This window comes from Lissotriton vulgaris, chromosome 8, assembly GCF_964263255.1.
Source record: "Lissotriton vulgaris chromosome 8, aLisVul1.2, whole genome shotgun sequence".
NCBI lineage: Eukaryota > Metazoa > Chordata > Amphibia > Caudata > Salamandridae > Lissotriton > Lissotriton vulgaris.
In genome coordinates this window covers 1,534,226,861-1,534,248,333 of record NC_141696.1, presented here as the reverse complement: position 1 = coordinate 1,534,248,333, position 21,473 = coordinate 1,534,226,861, and the positions used below count along the sequence as shown (strand labels likewise).

General features: G+C 42.6%; 1 pseudogene across 1 annotated transcript in view; it reads right to left on the bottom strand.

The window, feature by feature from the left end:
- LOC147700300 (uncharacterized) overlaps nt 1-21,473 on the bottom strand; it is a 443,984-nt pseudogene that overhangs the window by 146,641 nt on the left and 275,870 nt on the right. Inside the window, exons 6-7 of the transcript XR_015299397.1 lie at nt 17,743-17,856; nt 16,031-16,123 (exon numbers count right to left, since the gene is read on the bottom strand). The product of XR_015299397.1 is annotated as an uncharacterized LOC147700300 (transcript). The remainder of the gene's footprint in view (nt 1-16,030; nt 16,124-17,742; nt 17,857-21,473) is intronic.

Below are 21,473 nucleotides of genomic sequence, written 5' to 3'. Positions count from 1 at the left end.
GGGCGACCAAAGGTCTAGTCTCTCCTTTATCTTTTTCAGGGTGGCTTCTTCATTGTGTTCTAGGGTTGTTTTTAGGTCTCTTCCGAACAGTAGGCCTAGGTATTTGAGGGGTTTTGTTTGCCAGGCAAGGCCTGATTGTCTCAGCACTGCTCTTGTAGTGTGCATGTTCATTGGCTTGCACTCAGATTTGTCCTTATTGAGCTTGTACTCTGAGGCAGCTGCATATTCTCCTATGGTCTACATTAGGACTTCGATCGATGTGCACGGTGTTGTGGTTGTAATGAGAACGTCATCTGCGTATGCTGCCAGTTTCATCGTTTTGTTTTTGATTTTGACGCCGGTTATTTCGTTGTCGTCTCTTATCATGGCTAGTAAAGGTTCGAGTGTTAGCAGGAATAGTCCCGGTGATAGGGGACCTCCTTGCCTTGTGCCCCTTTCTAGCGTTAGGAGTTCTGATGTGCCTCCATTCACCACCACCCTGGCCCTTGGTCTGTTGTACAGGGCCATTACCATTGTTCTGTATTTAGTCCCCAGACCGAATTTCCCCATGCATGAATCTAGGAAGGGCCAGGAAACTCTGTCAAAAGCTTTCTCGGCGTCTAGCGCTATCATCACAGACTGTTCTTCACTGTGTGTTTGATTGAGGAGGTGACAGAGCAGTCGCGTGTTGTCTTGGGATAGTCTGTTCTTAATATAGCCTACGTGCGAGTTGTGGATGAGTAGTGGCAGGACTCTGTTTAGTCTGTTTGCCAGTATTTTTGCGTAGATTTTGCAGACCACATTGATGAGTGATATGGGTCTGTAGTTTTGTGGAATTGCGGGTCTTTCTCTTCTTTGGGGATCACGATGATGTTGGCTTCTGCCATTGAGTCCGTCATTCTACCTCTGCGGATACAGTGCGTGGTTGCTCCTAGTTGTCCGAGGATTTTTTTGTAGAAGGTTGCGGTGTACCCGTCTGGCCCCGGTGCTTGTTCGGTTTGAGTTGGTTGACTGCCGCCTCGATTTCCGCATCTGTTATGTCCTCCTCGAGTACTTCACTTTGTTCAGTTGTCAGTGCTGGCAGATTGACTTTACTGAGCAGGTTCTGCCCTTCGTCGGCGTTCAGGTTTGTGTCTACACTGTATAGTTCCTGGTAGAAAAGTCTGAAGACTTCTAGGATCCCTTTGTTCGTCGTTTGTGATTTGTTTGTTTTGTCCGTTATGGCTGCGATTGAGTGCTGCATCTGCTTTGCTTTCAGGTACGATGCCAGTTGTTTCCCTGCCTTGTTGGCTGAGCATAGATTTATGGCTTTGAATTTATTTATCCATGTGCCCGCTCTTTCACTCAGGATCTTGTTAAGCTCGTATTTTTTCCTTGTTAAAGTTGTTAGTGTATTTTTGTCTGTGATGTTTGCACAATGGCCTTTCTCCAAGAGGCCTATTTGTTCCTCTAGTTCCTTTATTTTCTTGTTCCAGCCTCTGTTCATTCTGGCCTTGATATTTATCAGTTTCCCCCTGATTGTAGCCTTTAGGGCTTCGCATATGGTGCTTTTCTCCACTTCACCGTTGTCATTGAGGTCCAAATAATCTTTTATGGCCTCTTCGATTTCCTTTATATTGCTTGGGTCATGTAGGATATCGCTGTTCAGTATCCATCTTCTAGTTGGTTTGTCGTTGTGTTTCCCGCTCATTGAGAGTGTGATGTGCGCCTGGTCCGAGATGGTTATCGGCGCTATTTCTGTGGTCAATCAGGTGTGAGTGCGTGTTGAACATTAGGATGTAGTCTATCCTGCTGTAGGAGTTGTGTGGATGTGAGTAGAATGTATATTCGCCTGCATCAGGGTGTTGCAGCCTCCATGGGTCCATGAGTTGAAGCTTGGTGCAGACGTCTTTCAGGATGTTGGGATTGTGGGTGTCGTGGCTTGCTCTGTGCGGGTGTCTGTCTGTCTGTTGCTTGGTCTAAGACTTGGTTCATGTCTCCTGCCACGAGGAGAAGGTCTTCTTGGGGAATTCCTGATAGTCTTGTGGTAACTCCCCTTTTCAGACTCGCCAATAGTAGTCTGCCTTCTTCATCTGTATGTGTTTTTTCCAGGGTCATGTTGGCCTTCCTGCTTACTATTGTGACTACTCCACACTTCTTGTTCTTTGCTGGTGAGCAGAATACTCCCCCCCTATCCACCTTGCTTTCAGGTGTGTGGCCTCTGCTTGTGAGAGCTTGGTTTCTTGTAATACATAGACCTCTCCTTTCAGTTTTGCCAGATATTCGAGCGTCTTCCTGCACTTGACTGGGTGGTTTAGGCCCTTGACATTTAGGGACACTACCTTGAGGTTTGTGTCTGGCTTGGCTGCTTGTGTTGGTGTGCTCATGGTGGTTTTTTGGTGTTGCCGCCTGTCTGTGGGTTTTCCAGGTTACTTGCTGTGGGCGCCATTGGTCTGCGTTTCTCAGAGATGCCCCCCCTGGGCTGCGGCTTAGTGAGAGCAGGGATTTAGAGATAGTAACGACAAAGAAAAAATAGTGCATGCTTCTGTACGGTGGTGTTCGCTCACGATCTCCCATTCTTCCCCTCTCCCTTCCGTCCTCCCCTCTCCCTCCCCTCCCCCCGCTTTTTGAACTGTGAGCGTGTGACAGCAAGAGTCCTCCCTCTCGCACTGTCTTTGCATAGAGTTACCCGCCTTAGCTCGATAGTGTCTTTAACAGCAAAAAAAAAAAAAAAAAAAGGATATGGTTGCACTGCTGCGCCTTCCGTGCTGCTGCGTGCGTTTGTGAGGTAGTTGTTGTGTCCTTCTTTCTCTCCTCCAATCGCTTGGGGCGGGTCGGGTCATCATGCTTGTGTTTGTCTGGAAAAAGACTGAGTTAGACAGAGGTTGCATGCTGCAGTTGTGCTAGCGCTGTTCTGCGTTTGTACCAAGTGTTCTTTATCTTCTCTCTTCCGAGTTGAGGTAGGTGTGTCACCAACGCTAAAAAGAAGAAACCGCGCTTGCCGACCTTGGGCAGAAATGTTTTAGTGTCAGTTTAGGTAGGCTTTACTCCTCTCTGCCTTCTGCAGCATCTGACGAGGCTCTTCTCTTTGCTCCTGGGCTCTGTGCCTCCATGTTCTGGTCCTCTCAGGTATCTCTTTAGTTCGTTTGGGTCATCGAATAAGAGGGTGCTGTTCCTGTCCGTTATTTTCAGCCTAGACGGCCCGGCGAAGCTTAAGGTGATATTGTTTCTTCGCATTTTGTCCCATAGGGCCAGGAACCCTTTCCTGGTTACTACTGTGAGTTTAGAGTAATCTTGCATGATTGTTATCTTTTGGCCGTTTATGGTCAGCGGTTGGCCCTTTCTGGCGATTGCAAAGATTGCATCTGTTTGGTTGCCACGCAGTTGTTTGCAGATGATTGGTCTTGGACTGTTGCTGTTTTGGGGCTTCCTTGCTGGGATCCTGTACACTTTCTCGATTTCGAAGGGCCTGTCGAATTTCAGACCCGTGAGTTTAGGTAGTAGGTTTTCCAGCATGGCTGCGCATGATCCTGGGGCATCTTCTTCTCCTTCTGGCACTCCCAGTAGTCTTATGTTCCCTTTCCTGCTTTTATCGTCATGCTGTGCCTGGATTCTCTCCAGGGTGTTTGTTTTCCTTATTACAATGCCCAGGTCCTTGTGAGGTCTTCAAGGTCACCGACTCTTTCCTCTGCCTCATCTATTCTGCCGTCCGCCCTGCTTTGCTCTGCTCTTATGGCTATTAGTTCCATCTGGATGTTATCAACTGTCTTTTTCGTAGCTTTTGCCAGATCATTACCCTCGGTAATTTTCTTTAGGAGTGTGTCTAGCGTAATTGCCTCACTACTTGGGCCACTCTTGGGCTTGCCTGGGGATTCTGGGTATTCGTTCCTGCTCTTTTTCAGATCGTTGGCGATCTTTTTATCGTCCTTGCCCGCCATGGTTTCAAAACCTCTTCTGATCTGGTGCGTTGGGTGCCTGCCTGCTTCTTGCTGTCTGTCGGGATTCCCCCTAGGGATGCTGGCTGCCTTTATGGTCGTGCTGTTCTGTGCCAGTGAAAACCCCTCACAAAATCGACTTGGCCCCCTGACTGTTCTGGTCTTCATCTCCGCCAGTTCCTTGGAGTGTCGCCCCTTGGCTTAGTGGCTTGTTGGTACTTCTTGGTTATGGCTGCTTGCCTTGAACTGCGCGTTTCTTTAACTTAGCTGCAGGGGTCCGGTCGCGTTGGATACTTTGGTACCTGCAAGCAGAACGCCAGGAAGGTGTTCTAACTGGACCCCGCTTGCTGAAGAAGGCGACCCACTACAGTGGTGAGAATTCTTCAGAACAATTTATAAAGGTGTGTCCCTGACAGAGAAAATGAAATGACTTAAAGGGGCACTGTTGGTTTCTAAGCACTAGAAAGTGACTAATCTTTAAAAATTCATCTCTGGTTCCCTACAGTGGATTATTTTCGTTTTGGTGTCATTCAAAAGATACAAATATTACCTATTTTTATAAATTAGTGTTGGATTTTTATTTTGTATTGTGTCTTGATTATTTACTGAAATGGGTTTTTTAAATGCTTTACATATCTGTCTTTGAAGTTAAGCCTGTCTGCTCGCAGCCACGTTACCAAGGGTTGAGCGAAGGAATACTTTTCTAAGACTTATGCTGAGTCCTATCATGTGTTAGTGGCCTTATTGCCAGTGGCAGACCTACATTTGCCCCTACCAATAACCCACTTTCCAACATTTGGCGTGGCTTGGATGGCGAGGGGGGCGTGGCTTGGATGGCAAGGAGGAAGCACACCTAAGTCCAGAGCTCCCGACCCCCAAGTCGAACTACCGGCGAGCACAGCGCTGCAGAAGCCCGAAGCAAGAAAGGTCACACAGGAGAAGGTGTAGGGCACACGCAGCTGCAGCCAGTCACGCCCAAGAAGCAACAGTAAAGGAAATGCGAGAAAAGAAGTAGACAAGCAAAAGAAGCGGATGAGATTCCAAGATGGCGGCAACGAGCAAGGCGTAACCGAGAGACCAACAATCAGCCAGGAGGAAGCACCGCTAGCGCTACCCGCCTGAATCCCTGCCGTAAGAAGAAGCAGAGAGGAGCGTGGCGAGATGAGCGGTCAAAGCGCTGCAAGCAAGAAGTGGTGAAAGCGACAAGACGCACTCGGCAGCGGAGACCGAAACCGAAAGCAAGCAGGCTGTGCGCCACTTGTGAGGCGACCATTTTACCAAGCCAGGTGAACGGGCAAGCAGCTACTAACGCTGGGCGCTTGTCGGAGCAGCCAACCAGCAAGCAGGACAGCCAGAGAAAGCTGCCAGCGGGAAAGCGAGCCACTGAGGCAACACAAACCAGGTGAATCAAGAGCAAGCGACGTGAGGGAGAGGCTCTTTGGAGCGGCAAGAGGCAGATCGGTGCGGTGGCGGCGGCCATCTTGTGGTGGGCAAACGCACCGGCGAGCCGGGCCAAACGAAGTCTACACCTTTTGCTAAGAGGGGGCAAAGAGCGGCGACCAGAGCAAACGCGCCGCCAGCAGCAACGGAGAACCACAACACGACCTGACCTGGGAGGTAAGGCCAAGGGGAATCCCTCGAGGAACAGAAAACAAGTGGCGGCCATATTGGGAGGGGCCCGAGAGCAACCAGGCACCCAGCAAAAGGCGGCCATCTTGAGTGAGTGCGAGCAAAGCGGGAAACGCTCCCGCCAGCGAGTACACGGCTAAGAGGCCCCAATGCACAGCGTAACCCCTGGGGCAAGCTTCCCTCGGAAGACAGCACCACACCTAGGCGCGCACTGAGAAGAACGAAGCATAAAACAACAAGTATAAGAGCGTAGAAAAAAGTGAAACAGAGTCACCAAGCGCGACAGGGACAAGCCCATCATCCCTGCACAGCGCAACACAAGTAGTGCGACCATGATGTGATTATAATTTGCACACAAATGAATACTGCATACATAAGGTTGATATGGAGCAACTGGAGATACTAAATATAATAATATAAAGTGAATCTATATTTAGGAGTAATACGCTGGCGGTAGACATATTAATCTTATATAGAATGTTGCATCAATTATAATGATGTGAATAAGTGAGTTCACAGCAGCAGGCTGTATGAACAAAAATGCAAAACTACAATAATTTGGAAATGCTTGGAGTGCAATTTCTTTCCTTCAACAAGGAATTGTTCCACCCCGCCAAGGTTAGCGCCAAGAGACCTGCAGGTGAACGTACACTTTAGAAATTCTCAATTAACATAACATTATGGAACTAAATTCCAAATCTCCAGGAGGACTGAATATGGAGGAAGACCTCTATACACAACTATAGTCTACAGATGTCTCTCAGAACATTAGTATGGCAAAGTTCGTATTTGTAGTAGCATGGGTGATGGGTTAACACAATACGCACATGATTTGGGTAAGCGTGAACAGCTGATCATGCTGTAGTATTGTAATAGATTGTAATTTAAACTCCGCAGTGTAGTGATAAATGTTTGAAAGCAGGTTTATTGCGATTGTTGTTCTAAATCACATGTATTATAGGATCAGATATTGTCACTGCCATGCCATTTCTACCAATTTCTAAATCCTTTCCCTATGAATGTTACCATTATCTCTAGACAGCTCTCTGAGCACTCACCAATGTCTCCCACATTCAGGGATTTTAATCTGTGATGGATCACTCAATTTCGAAGATTTTTCAGGCCCACATTTCATATAAATCCGTTGTTCCAGACTTTTTTTTTTTTTAAGATAACGTTCACCTCAATTCACCCCTTTGTGATATGGAACATCTGGAATTAAATTACAGGCATGCCATCAAAGTACTTTGCCATTCCTTAGCACCCATCTGCCCCACAACCTCCTTCCAATTACTTCCAAGTTTCTGGAATGTGTCTTGTATATTCTAGATATCTTCTCTGTGAGGGGTGCTACTATGATCTTTTGATCAAGAGGACTAAATTCAGGGCTGTTCTCTGGGTCAGTCAGGGATGGGAGCAGGGTGAGTTGTAAGGAGTGACAGAAATTAGTCCACAGTAATACAAACTCCTCCATGTTACTGATGTTTTAATTCTCACATCAGTTGCCACATTTCCCAGCAGTGTAATTCAAAGAGTCCTATTCTGTAAATTCCTCAAGGCCTATCACCCAGTAGCATCAATGCCACCCATAAGGGATTGTTTTGCAAAATAGAACCTCTCATTTTCAGGCCCACTATAGGGTTGAGCAGTTGTGCCCCCAACAAAACTATTCACCTGGAGGTCGACCTAATGTAATTTGTTTCAAAGTCTGGGAGTATGTATTTCATAGTACCATGTAGCTATTGGTTTCTGCGGTAGCCCATGAAGAAGGTCTGGCTAGAAGGATGATGTATCAAGGCAATACGAGGAGATCACTTAAAAAATAAAAGGTATTTCTGAGCTGTGTAATCAATATAATCTGCTTAAGGTGCTAACTTCACATCGGTAAACCAAGTTCACTCTGTCCAATAAGAAATCTCTGAAAGGGGATAATGCAAATGGAACTGTATTTTTGTAAGACTTTGTAATACAAGTACAAGAGGTCAGTTTTTGCTTTAGCAGTACAAATATGTAAAGTGAGGAGGTAGGAAGGGAATACAAATTCATATGTGAAGTTGGGGGTCTGTGCATTAAGTGGAGTACATCTCCTATTACCAATAATTACCAGCCCACCTCAAATGTTCATATGTACTGGTCTTAAACAAAAATGTTTAGTGTTAATGATTTTGCCAAAACAATCGACTTTAAATATCAGTAAAAATATTTTGTCAGGTTAGTGGTTCCTTAGCTGAAGCAAGTGATGTTGTTTCTTACACTGCTGTAACGTAGCAGTATTATATTTGTAGCGTTGCATCTATGTTGTTGTTTTGTATCACAATAGGTGTTCCTGTATTTGCTGCAAAGGATAAAGTAGAGGCTGCAAAGTCAGGAGTAAAGCAAGTGTCTCCAACAAAGAAACAACACTCAATTCTGCAACATGGGGACCCAACAGACAATGAACATGGAGGCACAAACAGCGTGCACGGAGCAGCTATCCTTAGATAATCTTAGCAATGCCCATGATCAGCTGATGGCTTAGCCTGGTCCCACAAACAAAAGCGAAATAGGCTCTGCCTGAAAGGTGCAATAAAGACTAACCCCTAAATAAACAAAAAGTTGACTGCTACTGTTTTGAGGCTAAAATCTGGAAGAGAGACTCTTGGGCGGAGAAGCTCACTCTTGGTCAGTAAGGCGCTATAAATCATATTAGAGATTACCAACTTGGCTTTTATGTATATCAGTCTGTGTCCAATAAGGAGCTGGTATGTATTATATTCTTGAATAATAGCATGGCCAGTAGAAACTAGAACAGATCACACAAAGGACGGCAGGCATAACCTACCATCTTTAGGGTGGTATCTCTCACTTGCCTGCACTCCATAAAATGTACAAGCACTGCTAGACATATGCAGCAATGCAGCGTATGCAGCCTCTGCCATACACAGGCAATGTGAAAGTCTTTCCCATATAAGCCACACAACATTCCCCACCTTTGTGCCCTGTACATTAGTACTTCTATAAGCCAAAGGCCGCTATACTTGAGTAGAGGGATAAATGTGGGCAATTACTTCCACCTATAATACAGATAGCTGAGAGTGGGAATTGCCTTTTCAGAGTTATGCAGGGTGGAATGGGGCATAACATTCAGGGTTAGTGTTTTGTGTACATTTCACCATTTTCCCATCAATGTTAACAAGATAAATTTCATTCAACTTTTCCTGGAGAAATGTGCCTGAGCAACCTTGGAGGGGTGACAATTACCATGTGCTGTAATTGGTAAGACACCATTACTACGTGGGCATTACTCTGAAGTGCTATTACTACGCATTTTGCAGTCCGCATTTTACTCTAATTCGCATGCTTTGACATAGCATTCAGTTACTTCGCAAATGCTATTACTCGGTATGGTTTTACTTAGCGATTTTAGTTCCTGTTTTATTTATTAGTATTTTGTAATTTGTAATTTGATTAAATTATGATTTTTTAATTTTTTACAATAAAAATAAAAATGTGTATGCATATAAAAATATTTTAAAATAGTGTATAAATAAATTAAAATTATAATTAACTTTAAAAGTATATTATGTGTGGACTTGTATTAATTTCCCACGCTTTTCAATAGTTTTCAATGCTAAAATTTGTACTTTAAAAAGTTTAATGATATTAGCAATCCGTGACGCAAATACGTTAAAACTTTATACAGATGAATGAAGGCGAGAGGGGAAGAAGCCGGATACCATGTGGAAGAGGTAAGAACAATTTTAAAATGCTGTAAAAATAACATATTGGAAGTAAGAGTATAAGTTTTATTTACATTTTTTGAAAATTCAATATATTGAATTAATTTGTTTTAAAAAAATTACGAAACAAAAAAAGAGAATTAAAATAGGTCTTACAATTTATACTTTAAAAAAATATAAGTAAATAAAAAAAAGTTTATTTAAAATAGAATTGCGTTAATTTCCCACGGTTTACTATTGATTGCAATGGTTAACATGGCCCTTTTTCTATTTTAGCGATGCTTGGAAAGAGTGATGTAATTGAGTTTTAACGTTTTACGGAGAATCGATGGCGAGCGGAGAAGAAACATAACACGCGGACCAGGTAGGAACATTTTTAATAGTCATTTTAATGTAAAATATGTAATTAAAGTTCAAAATTGATAGATAAGGTGAATAATGGCTTAGTAAGTTAATAAAAAATGATAAAAAGTAGATTAAAGATAACCTGTTTTGTGGGGGAAAGCAGGAGAACGTTGTACCGTGGATTATGGGAAACAATTAAGATTAATAAAAAGATTAAAGGAATAGAATTTAATATCAATTTTGAAGATGTATCCTATTTTACGATATTTTGAAAGAAACAGTGTGTAGATACTTCTGCTTGCATTTATATTGGTTTCGAGAAAAAAAGGGTTAAAAAATAGATATATAGCAATGTTGTACCGCATGGGATGTGAAACGAACTGTTTAGATGACATATTAAATGGGCTGAATCTTGGTACTAACTGATAATTATGTGTGATGACTAAAAAGGATATATGTTTGAAATTACATAGTCTAGGAGAGGGGAGTGAGGGGGTTATATATTAGTTGGTTTGATTACTGTTCTCCTGTTTTTTGATGAACACATTATAAAGCTTAGGGTTTAAATCTAATTTTAGATCAAAACGAGAGCAAAAGCAATGCGTACTGATTAACCATGTGATGTATTGTCATACGAGCATAATAAATATTGTAATAGGCAGATGCACATTACAATACAGAATGATGTGAGGGTATGGATATAGATTTATTGATGTAAAAGCTTTCAAATATGCGGTTGATCCGCATGTATGTAATACTGGATTAGGCATAAACTGAAGTGTACTAGAAAAATTAATAAAACACTGTTTATAATAATGAAAAGTATTAGATTGTCATGGTTAGGATATAAATGCAGCGCTATACTTTGAGTATTTTAAAATTACTTTTTTTGAAAGAGTAAAAAGATGAGGAACATGTTTGCATTCATTTAATAATATTTTGTGTGGTTGAAGTGACTTGGAGATCACGTCTTCTTTTTGCTTGAATAGTTGATGGTATAGAAAAGATTTAACTCTGTGTGCTTCTCCTGATGAGAAACAGAATGGAAGGCACTGCAAAAATAGTGAGAAATAGAGAAAAAGAATTGGACGAATGTATATATGGTAGTGATTTTTATAGTATGACATGATATCCATGATAGTTAGTGGATTCACGTACTTCAAAAAAATATATATATATTTAATGATTATCTGGATGGATTTATAGATGGAGACAAACTTTTTTTAGTGAGACTCATGCATGCAATACATAGAATATATTTATGAAAAAACAATATTTATTATGTTGTAAATGAAGAAACATCTCCATATTGAATTATTTGTTATTAACAATGAAATACGTTTCAAAAGTAATAATAAATCACTTCTAGGATTTTGCAAAGGGTATACAAATACATATTGGAATAGTTTTTATTTGGTACACATGCTGGATATGCAACAGGTTGAATGCAAAATATGAAGAGCAATTGGAAGTTATGTTTACTGTAAGGAGAGAACCCCAAAAAAATTTAAGAAAAGGAACATCCACAAAGATTCCTACACATGTAGCAATAAAAATGCTGATGTCAGATGTATTTATAGTTGAAAAATTATATGTAAAACGTAATTTATATAATAGTATGTGATTCAAATCATTATTGTATATGCTTTTAACAATTAATTTTCAAGGTAAAGATGAATGTATATGTCATTTTTTAAGGACACATTTATAAAATTATTTTTTAATGGATTTGGCTGGTCAAGAAAAAATTCCTTAATAAAAATTATTGTAGATGGTTGGTAAATCAAAATTTTGTAAAATTTTAAAGGTATTTCTTTGACATTTGCTTCAAGACTGGATTGCAACACTGGATTATTTGTTGCTTTTTTTAAATAAAGAATTTCGGGTTTTTTTGGGTTGGGTTTTTATATAGAACAGTTCAGATTAAAGGATTGCAGCCATTTTTATTGGGTTTTGCAAAAAAAAAAAAAGAAATCTGGAAAAAAAATGTGTCCATTAAAGTGTACAGATTAAAACGGGAATTAAAAAAAGGATTAACATAAAATGGAAAGTGAAAAAAACTAGATCAAGTTGAAGAATTCACAAATAAAATATAAAAAAAAAAAAAAAAAAAGACACCAAAAGGAAAGGTAACCCGACCTCTTAAAAAAACATACATAGAAAAAATATTTAGAAAAATTACAATTAAAAAAGAAAGTATTTTAGATAAAAACAGGAAAGTAACATTAATTAAGGTAGTACGTATTAATAATGGAGTATATGAGCAAGATTATCAAAGTAGTCTGAAGCCACCATCAACGAAAACGGTTATAATACCCAATAGTCTTTCAGACATTTCCATTGTTCTCTTTGAAACTCGTGGATTCAGGCTACCTGTTAATGCTTGAGGAATTCTAATTTCTTGAAAACTTTGCTCCTTCCTCAAAATTTCCAAACAGTTATCAAAGTTAGGATGTTGTCTTCCAATTGATTTGTTGAAGGAGTTATGCCAACCCTCAATGGCATTATTTGTTTTAGCTCCTCCCTCTAAACAGGTCGTGTAGCAGTTACACCACTCCACATGGAAACATGGCTTACTCCTGCGACCAGTACCGCTTAGATGGCCAATCCATGTGTTTTCGAAATAATTTAAAAGTGGTGCCAATTTTTCTTCATTTTGTGAATAATATTCAGAATCAGTAATAGATGTGTAGTACTCCTCTACACAGTAAGGAGGAACAAAACAAAGGGCTGTTAGTTTTTTAAGTTCAAATTGCAGTTTACGGTCAGAAAAAAATTCTTCAAGTAAGGATGTTTTTGGGATTTTACGCCAAAACGCCTGTGAAAATTGGAAAAAAACATCCTTGAATTCTGTTAATGTATTAATCATCGGTAATTCAAAATCAATAAGAACTTTTCTAGGACTTATGTTCATAGTTTTGGATTTAACCACTGACAACAATTCCGTGTACGTTGAAGTACGTTTAACTAGCAGTAAACTGTACACTTAGGGTACTACAGTAATAATGTATACATGAAGTACGAGTTATCTTCGGTAACGATGTTTCTGGTAGAGATGACTCTAGCCGCAGATTCCTTAACGTAGAATTATCCCCAGGTGGGAGACTGGATCCGGATTTTTTTTTTGCCACAGCATCGCTGCGCCCGGGGGGGGGGCGGCCTCATGCGACTCCGCCCAGGCGTAGGCCACATACGTGACTTCAGCGAGGCCACAAAAGTCCCACCCCGGTGCACCTACGTCAGTTTTCTTCAGAGAAGTTTTCCATGCCACAACGCGGAGCCACCAGACTAAACTGTGGGAGTATGGGAACAGTGTGCGAAAGAACAGGAAGAATGAATGGTGATGAACAACACCATAAAGAACAGTGCCAAGCACTGCAGTACCCAAAGTTAGGGAAAAAGATCAACAGAGCACAGTCCTGAGCAGCAACCCTGCCAGTACGGAGATAGCCCCCCTGGAGACGGGGAACATATATACAAACAATGACATGACAACATGAAGCATGACTACAAAACCAACCAATAACAAGGAAAGGGAACCAGTCAAAGACAGCCCCATCACACAATGTTACAACCCCCCATAAGGAACAAAGGGCAGAGGCACATCCAAAGACCTCAACCTAGAGGATAGCAGAGGGGCCAGAACCCTCAGCAAGAAGGGGAAGAGGTGGGGAAGAGGTGGGGAAGAGGTGGGGAAGGGGGCGAGGGCAGGCCCCAAACTGGAAAAACCAGAGCAGGAGGGCACAGAAGCACTTACAAACCCATCCTCCAATGTGTAAAAAGGGGAGGAAAAAGAGAAAAGAAACAGGACAAACATCCTGACAGAAAGAGCGACAGAACCCACTCACTGAAGATAGAGCCATCCACAGGAAGGCGAAAGCAGAAGACCAAGCCAAACAACCTCGCAAAGCAGGGAGGAAGGGCGGCCCATGAAGGAATCTGCGGCTAGAATAGTCTCTACCAGATACATGGTTACCGAAGCTAAGTAACTCGTACATCTGATAGAGACTACTAGCCGCAGATTCCTTAACGTAGAATAGATACCCTAGCCCTACTCAAGGGGGAAGAGGTCCCCACCAGCCTGGACATAACAGAGGGTCCCACAGGGGACGAGTCAAACCGACAGGGAGAAGAGCCCTGTCCCCCCCCAGGCAAGGGGAACCCCTACAGTCAGAAACCACCCACCCCAAAGGGGATGCGGGAAGAATAAAAAAAAGAGGTAGCCCGTTCACACTCAGCAGAGGAAATAAGGGCAAGCAAGAGGGGTCCAAAGCACCCCAAGCCCATACAAGGCAACAGGACCTCCATCCTAGGCCAAGGCAAGGAAGAGGAGGACCGAGGAAGAAGATAAACCTAGAGACTCCAAGGAGACGAGGTAGAACAAAGGCAAGTCCCCCCACTGGGAACACACCCTGTGAAGAGGGCAGCTGAGTCTACCACAGCCAGAAGGCAATAAAACAGACAGAACGGCGCAGACAGCAATACATTTATTTATTTATTTAATGTATATAGCGCGTAATCACCCCGGGGTCTCTATGCACTTTTCCAGGTAAATACCAACCAAATTCAACAGCAGATCATCAGATTTACAGCACACCCCATGCTTGTTGAAAAAGCACTGTTTTTAATTTCTTCCGAAAAGGCAATCATGCAGAGGTAGAAAGAGGAACCCAGGGAGAACTGGGCAGGCTGCACCCTAAAGAGGAAGGACATAAATCCATCTCAGCCCTCAGGAAGGTGAGGCAGAGAACACCACAGGATAATGCACTCAGGAAAGCCAGATGCCAGCCAAAGACAGAGAGCAGGAAGGCACAGAAGGGCCCTGACATGCGACAGGGACGAGATCACACAAGCGACCTAAAAAGAAGCTGAAGCAGAGCCATGATGTCAGGCCGCAGACAGCAGGCCAGAACAGGCGAACAGCACAGCAACCCCCCTCTGGGGCCAGAAAGTACTCCCCCACCCAAAACCCCTATTTCCCTGCAATCCCTTCCCAGGGGGTTCGTTTCTGTAATTTAACTGAATAAATTTCTGCTACGAGTATTAATTTTCATATCCTTTTTTAATTATTTATACTAATTTTTAAATTACTCCCCCACCCAAAACCCCTATTTCCCTGCAATCCCATCCCAGGGGGTAACGCATCTTTAAAATTACTTCACCAACAAAAACCCACATTATCCTGGCATCCCGTTCCTCGGCGAAAGTTACTGTTTTTATAATTAATAATTTACAGCTGTGAGTAATAATTTCCATACCCATGTATTAATTTTTAAACTCCTTTTTAAATTACTCCCCCACCCAAAACCCCTATTTCCCTGCAATCCCGTCACAAAGGGGTACGTTTCTGTAATTTAAATAAATAAATTACTGCTATGAGTTTTAATTTTCATACCCGTGTATTTAATTTTTAAACAAATGTTTTAATTACTCCCCCACCCAAAACCCCTATTTCCCTGCAGACCCGTCCCAGGGGTTAGGTTACATTTGAACAAAATATCTAAAATGTTTGCGAGTAGTGGTATGCAAAGTAATATAAACTGAAGTAAAAGAAGATTGTTAAATTATAAATGTATTTGCACACTAATGGTATGCGCAGTATACATATGCGAAGTAATGGTTGTTGCGAAGTAAAAACATTGTACTAAAAGCATGCGAACTAATAGCATGCTAAGTAGCGTCATATTCATTGTAATTACCTTGTGCATACAAATCAGGTTTTGTAGTTGTGCAGTAAACTGTTTGCACACATCAGGCTTTTCTCTTAAGTCTTTAATGTTAATACAATCTGAGCATGAACAAAAAATTGGGAAAATTATGAAGGGTTTCGAAGACCTTCCTGCATGTGCCACACCAAAGACCCACACTCTTCTATACAAGCAAGCCTATAGAGTAGTATGCTACCAGTCGTCAGAGGTAGAAACACTAGATAATGAAACCACAACAAAATACTGCCTGGCCTTTCAGGTTATAAGTTTAAGTTCACTTCCCAATAAGAGGGTATGTGCTGTGCCTCGAGTACTTGTTAGATCTGTGTTTTCATCCACCTCTGTTCACTCATTCACAGACAAAAGTTGCTCGCATGCAAACCACTGTGTGTGAACTTTCTAAAGCCTGTATTCCATAAGAAGTGTAGGCAGAGTTTCATTAGTTTCAATGAAATATATTGCTTAACTATAGCATGCCTGCTCTTATTCCTTCCTAATCAAAATATAAATGTCTTGGTCATCCCAAATCTAAGTCTACTAGCTTAAAACCATTTCTCAAATTTTCCCATATATTTAGAATTAAATTTTTAACAAAATGACAATCTGAGTTTTGTGCACATTTTCAATTTCTAACCAGAGCAAAGGTTTTATTATGGAGTGAAAAACAGGGAAAAAACTTTCCGGGATGCATAAATTACACATACGTGCCGAATCATTGCACCATTCTCAGTCCCACCTGTGTTTACTGTGTCAACCTCTGTCTCTTGCTGAAACAGTGCATTTTCATCTGTAAAACTCTGTGAAGCCACAGAAGCTGCAACTGATTCATCTGAAAGAAAGAAAAGATATTAGGAACAATCCTATGAAATCTCAGCAGAGCGCGGTCTAGCACTGAAGGAGACAATGAATTCACACTGTTCTAAAATATCGTCCGTCAGCAAATTAGGCAAACACTAATATAATCTGCATCTCCAGCTGCTTGAATCATATCGGACAACAATAATTAGAGTTTTTTGTAAAATTATTTCATTAGCTCATTTAACCAGACACGTTTGTCTTAGGCCCTTATTAGGAGTCTGGTGGTCCACGGACCAACAGACTCACAATGGCGGGCTCTCGACCGCCCTATTACGGCATAGGTGGTCGGGCCGCAATGAGACAGCTGCAATCGCCATTCCCTGGCAGTTGTGCAGTGGTCCTGAGGCAGCAATATGCTTGGTTAGACCGTCGCGGACCCACCAGGCATATTACAAGCTTCCATGAAAACCAGGGCAGAGAGGAAACAAAGGGGATCATACAGGCCCCTTGGAGTCTCACACCATGTGGATGCACACAGGGGGGCACAAAAGGTGATCCCTTGTGTACCTGCACGGCATGGCCAGCATAAGTCCATGCTGTGCAGGTACTGCGTTTGATGCCAATGGCGGAGCCTTTTTCATAGGCACTGCCTTGAGAACGCCAAAGAACAACCTGCCAGACCAGGAGAAAACTCATGATCTGGTGGGTGGTTCCTACAAAGGTTTGGCAATGGGTTAGTGGGGCGGTTTGGCTCCCGCTCCGCCAAACTCATAATAAGGCCCTTAGTCACTATAACTGCAACATGCAATTCACACTAATCTCCAGTCTGTCCAACAATGTTATAATAGAGGCCGATGGCCGAATAACAAGAATCTGTAATAAATCCAAGTCTTCTGCCAGGCATCTTATGACGTAGGAGTAACTTCAAAATTGGACAATTATGAGGACGGGCAGGAGGATGATCCCAGGTAATACCGGCTCTCAGAGTTAATCAGTTTTGAGATTATGCTTCTGAAACTATAGAGCCTTTCCATCACAGGCATAATTTCATGGAAATCATTTGTTGGCAGACAGTCTCCAAGTCACAGCGTGCGTTGCCTTCATCAGGAGTCTAGCCTTTCCAAAGGCTTATATCCACTACTAACCAATGTTGGAAAAATAGTGCTAAACAATCCAGATTAGAGAAAAAACGCCTTCACATGAGCTGAAAAAGACAGACCTTTGGCAAGTTCATTCCAAAAGGGGGCCATTAAATAACCCAACATGCTTAGGACTGGTCAAGAAAGCATGGAGAAGGCTCATTTAAGTGCTGCGAGTCATTTGAGCTGATAGGCAAAAGAGGTAGAAGATGCAGGACAGCGAACAGATTCGGCTCATTTCAGAGGTGAGAGTCACAAGGCTGCCCACGTAAACAGATTAAGGCACCGAAAGTCATAAGTGATCGAGGTTCCTTCATAGTACGGATGTGCAGGCACACAACCGTTATCCAGCTTGTAGTTAATAAACCAGATGTGGTTTATTAACTACAAGCAGTGACCAGTCAAAGTGAAGTCACAATGAATGAGGAGCCTGCAATAACTAATTCATATAATAAAATACTATCCTAATCTAATGTTAAAAGCGGTTACTTGGGAAGCATCTTTTACTCACCTTGGCGACTAGGGATACTTCTTTTCCTTACCCCAGAGTCTTGACGGCCCAAGAAAGATTTCCCCACCTCTTCTTTGATGTGTGATGAAATTAAAGCTGTGAAAGCCTCCATTCCTGTAAAAAAACAAACCAAAAAAACTAATGATTCTTTAGAAAGATAAAGGACAAGAATCCGCAACAGCCTCAGAACAAACAACTAGGTGGGAGACACAAACTTGGTATAATGAGATCAATGACTTTACCAGGTCAGCAATTAAGAGGAAAAGGGAAATGTATAACACTTAGGGGGTCATTAGGATGACGGGCGGACTTTGTCTGCCCATCATCCTACAGGTGATAGGGACCGCCCGCCATAAGGGTGGGGGTCCCGTGGCTAGCATTAGGATGCGCACGCCACAGTGGCGGGCGCATACAGAATTCCTACCATTGTGGCGGGCGGTGCACTCAGCACCGCCCGCCACAATGGCAGGAAGACATGCTGTGCACTTCCATGCACAGCATGGCAGGCACCGCCCGGTGCCTGCCATGCCGTGCATGGAACTGCTGGGGGCCCCCAAAGCAGACTCCACATGCCTTTCCGTGGCGGCATTGCCGCCATGGAATGGCATCTGAAAAAGCCCATTGTAATATGGCTGGCGGTGTCGCATCCATATAAACCCTTTCCCACCCCGGTCGCAAGGCGACCGGGGCGGAATAGCAGCGGACGGTCTTTCCGTCCGCCGCGGACCCCCCAGCCATACTAATATGGCGGGGGCTCATTCCGGCTAGGATGGCGGGGCCGATCCGCCCACCATCTTAGTGAGCCCCTTAAGTTTGTGTCAGACCTGAAGGAGGAAGGTGACCATTAGACTATTAAAAGCATCCATTATTTCTTTATAGCTCGCCACAATGGGCTATACTGGCCATTAAAAGGCCCGCTCCAGCCCTAACCGAAGGGAGCAGGCTTTTAAAGGCATGTATAACCCACCCATGGTGGGCTATAAAGCAATTAGAACATCCTGCCCCATCTAATGTTATAATAGACATCAATCTCCCTGCTCCGTCAGCCTCCTGCTACCAACAGCACCCTGATATATGCAAATGCCCTACTCACAGTTAGCTCTTGGTTCCCCTACTGACAACCTGACACATCCCACTGCCCAGTGGCGTTGTGATACCTAACCATTTTGTAACACCGAACATTCTAACACTCCCTGGCAAGGCTTTCTTGTTGGTGCCTTACTATCAGAAACTTCAGACCAATGGTGTTGTGCAATAGGTCGGCTCCCTGCTCTAGGATTGTGTCTCACTCCTGACACTAACATAATAGCATACTGCTTTCGGACAGCTCCTAGTCACCCGATAGCATCACCAATCTGTTATGGATCCACATTCCCCTCTCAGCTCCGGCTTCTTCTTGGTCACAGTGGCTTTCTCTTCTCCACTTCTCCAAAAGACCACAAGTCAGGTTGCATGGTGGAGGCCACATTCATTTTAATTGCACCTCAATCCAGAATCCATGACTCTGCTTGCATTCTGTTGAACGGGAATGGCAAGAGTCACTTTACCCTCCACTGTCATATTACCCGTCATTTTGTGGAGACACGCCTGATAAACCCCCTTAGCTCAAAAAGGAAATCTATGCAATGCATCCTGGTTTGTCGAAACTGAGAACTGGCAGTGTGTCTCATTCTTCCTCCCAACAAATGATGCTCCTTTAGACTGGAGTCAGGCATTGTGTGTTGGAAACTCTTTTCTGAAGGCGGCATTACGTATGGAGCCCGTACCTGGGCCCAGAAAATAGTAGACACACAGGAATTGTTACAAGACCATTTTTTTAAAGCATGGTTCTTTATGCTTTATTGGCCTACACAGCATATGTATTAGAACAATGATAAGGATTATGAGAAACTTAGCAGCGATTGCAAAGATTACAGTTAACGCAAAAAATGCCTCAAACATATTTCATCACACATCACTACTCTGTTAGCCAAAACCATATCTATAACCTACCTGATGTAAACAGAATGTTCCAGGAATATAGTTATTTTGTTGTGGTTCCAGATAAGCTCTTTTGAAGCCAAGCCACATTTTCTGACATTACTGTAGGTAGGATTTGGTTATTCAACATTTCTCCTCAGCGACAGGTTCACATGTTCTGCCGCTCCCCTATTCAGGCACCACTTTAACTCGTTTTAAATACCTCCCAACAGAATGCTTCCTTTGCAGAAATGTACGAAAGGCAAGCAAAGTAACTGCCTCTCCATCCCTCAAAGTTGGATTTGCACAAGGCCATCTCAACTTGCTACTGATATTCTAACACACAGACCAGAGAATAGAAAGTTTTCCTTCACATCCTTAATAGCGAATGTAGGCAAAAGAATATGTGGACATAAAACATGGTGATCAAACACACATTTGTTAGCATTCTCATTAATTGAGTTAGTTCAATTTCAAGGCCTTTGCCGGATACATGTACTCTAATATGTTAAAGTGTTCATGTTAAAATACAGCCAGTCCCTTCTTGTGGTAAAATGAGTGTTTTACAGAAAAAGGACCTGCCGCACAGGACACCACTCTTGCTGGAGCTCCTATAACAATCACTTTTCATGTGTGATGGATTCTGGCTTTACAGTGGCTCAAGACAGTAGATCCTGAACTCAAACATTAATCCACAGGCCAATCCCTGACTGGTTCCATGTGAAAAGACTGCAATCAAAATGACAGCTGTGACTGAACCTCTGCAAAATAACCTTTGCAGATAAGATATGCTTTAATAAAATTGTTGAAAATGAAACAATTTATTTTGTACAAATAATCAAATTTCATATCCAGATTTAATTGGTACGTTAGCAAGTCTAACATTAAACAGTTCTATGTATGTACAGCATGAACCTAGCCAAAAGGCCACAGAGAACTGTAGATAGTCAAAGGACAGCACACAGTCAACGAGTGATAGGAAAGGTAACTGCTTTGTGGAGTCCTAATGTTCTGTAATGTAGTATTCAATAAGAAGGCAATTCTTTAACTTGTTCCTAAATTGGAGCAGCGTTAGGGCAGCTCTGATGAATAACTGGATGTTGCTACAGATCCTGGATACATAGCTCAAAAGCTCTACTACTATTTTTCTTTTTTTGCCGGTTTGCTGTGAGCCACTAGAGATGGTCAACTTATCTGCAAGATAATTAGGGGCCTGGCCTTGATGGCTTTGTAAACGATGCAGCTGGTTCTGAAGACTGTACGGGATGGCAGGGGAGCCAAAGGAGTTCCATCAGGATGGGAGTGATGTAATAATAGTTCTTCAGGCCCTTAATGAGATGTACTGTGGAATGTAGGATACCCCCAAGGGGTGCCAGTTTGGAGTCTGGGAGGCCACGAAGCAAGGTGTTACCACCATCCAGATACAACAGTACAAGGCCTTGATCAGCAGTTCAGAAGTCAGGTTCTGGAAGAAACGGTACTAGGCCAACTTTGTTTTTGGCATGTGTTTTGAGGAGAAGGTTCATGCCCAGGGTGAATTCAGGTTACTTGCCACTCAGTGAAAATTAGAGTTTGAAAAATTCAAGGTTCAGGTCACTGAGCCAGGTTTTTGCTTTTATTTGCAGCGGTATAACACATATCAGGACAGTACATTACATATGTCGGGATCCTAGACAGTAATACATCCTAGTCTACCAATGCCCCCAAACGAAATGAACAATTTAAATAATCGTCTACAGTCGGGCGGAGAGTCCAGTACAGCAACCTCGTCA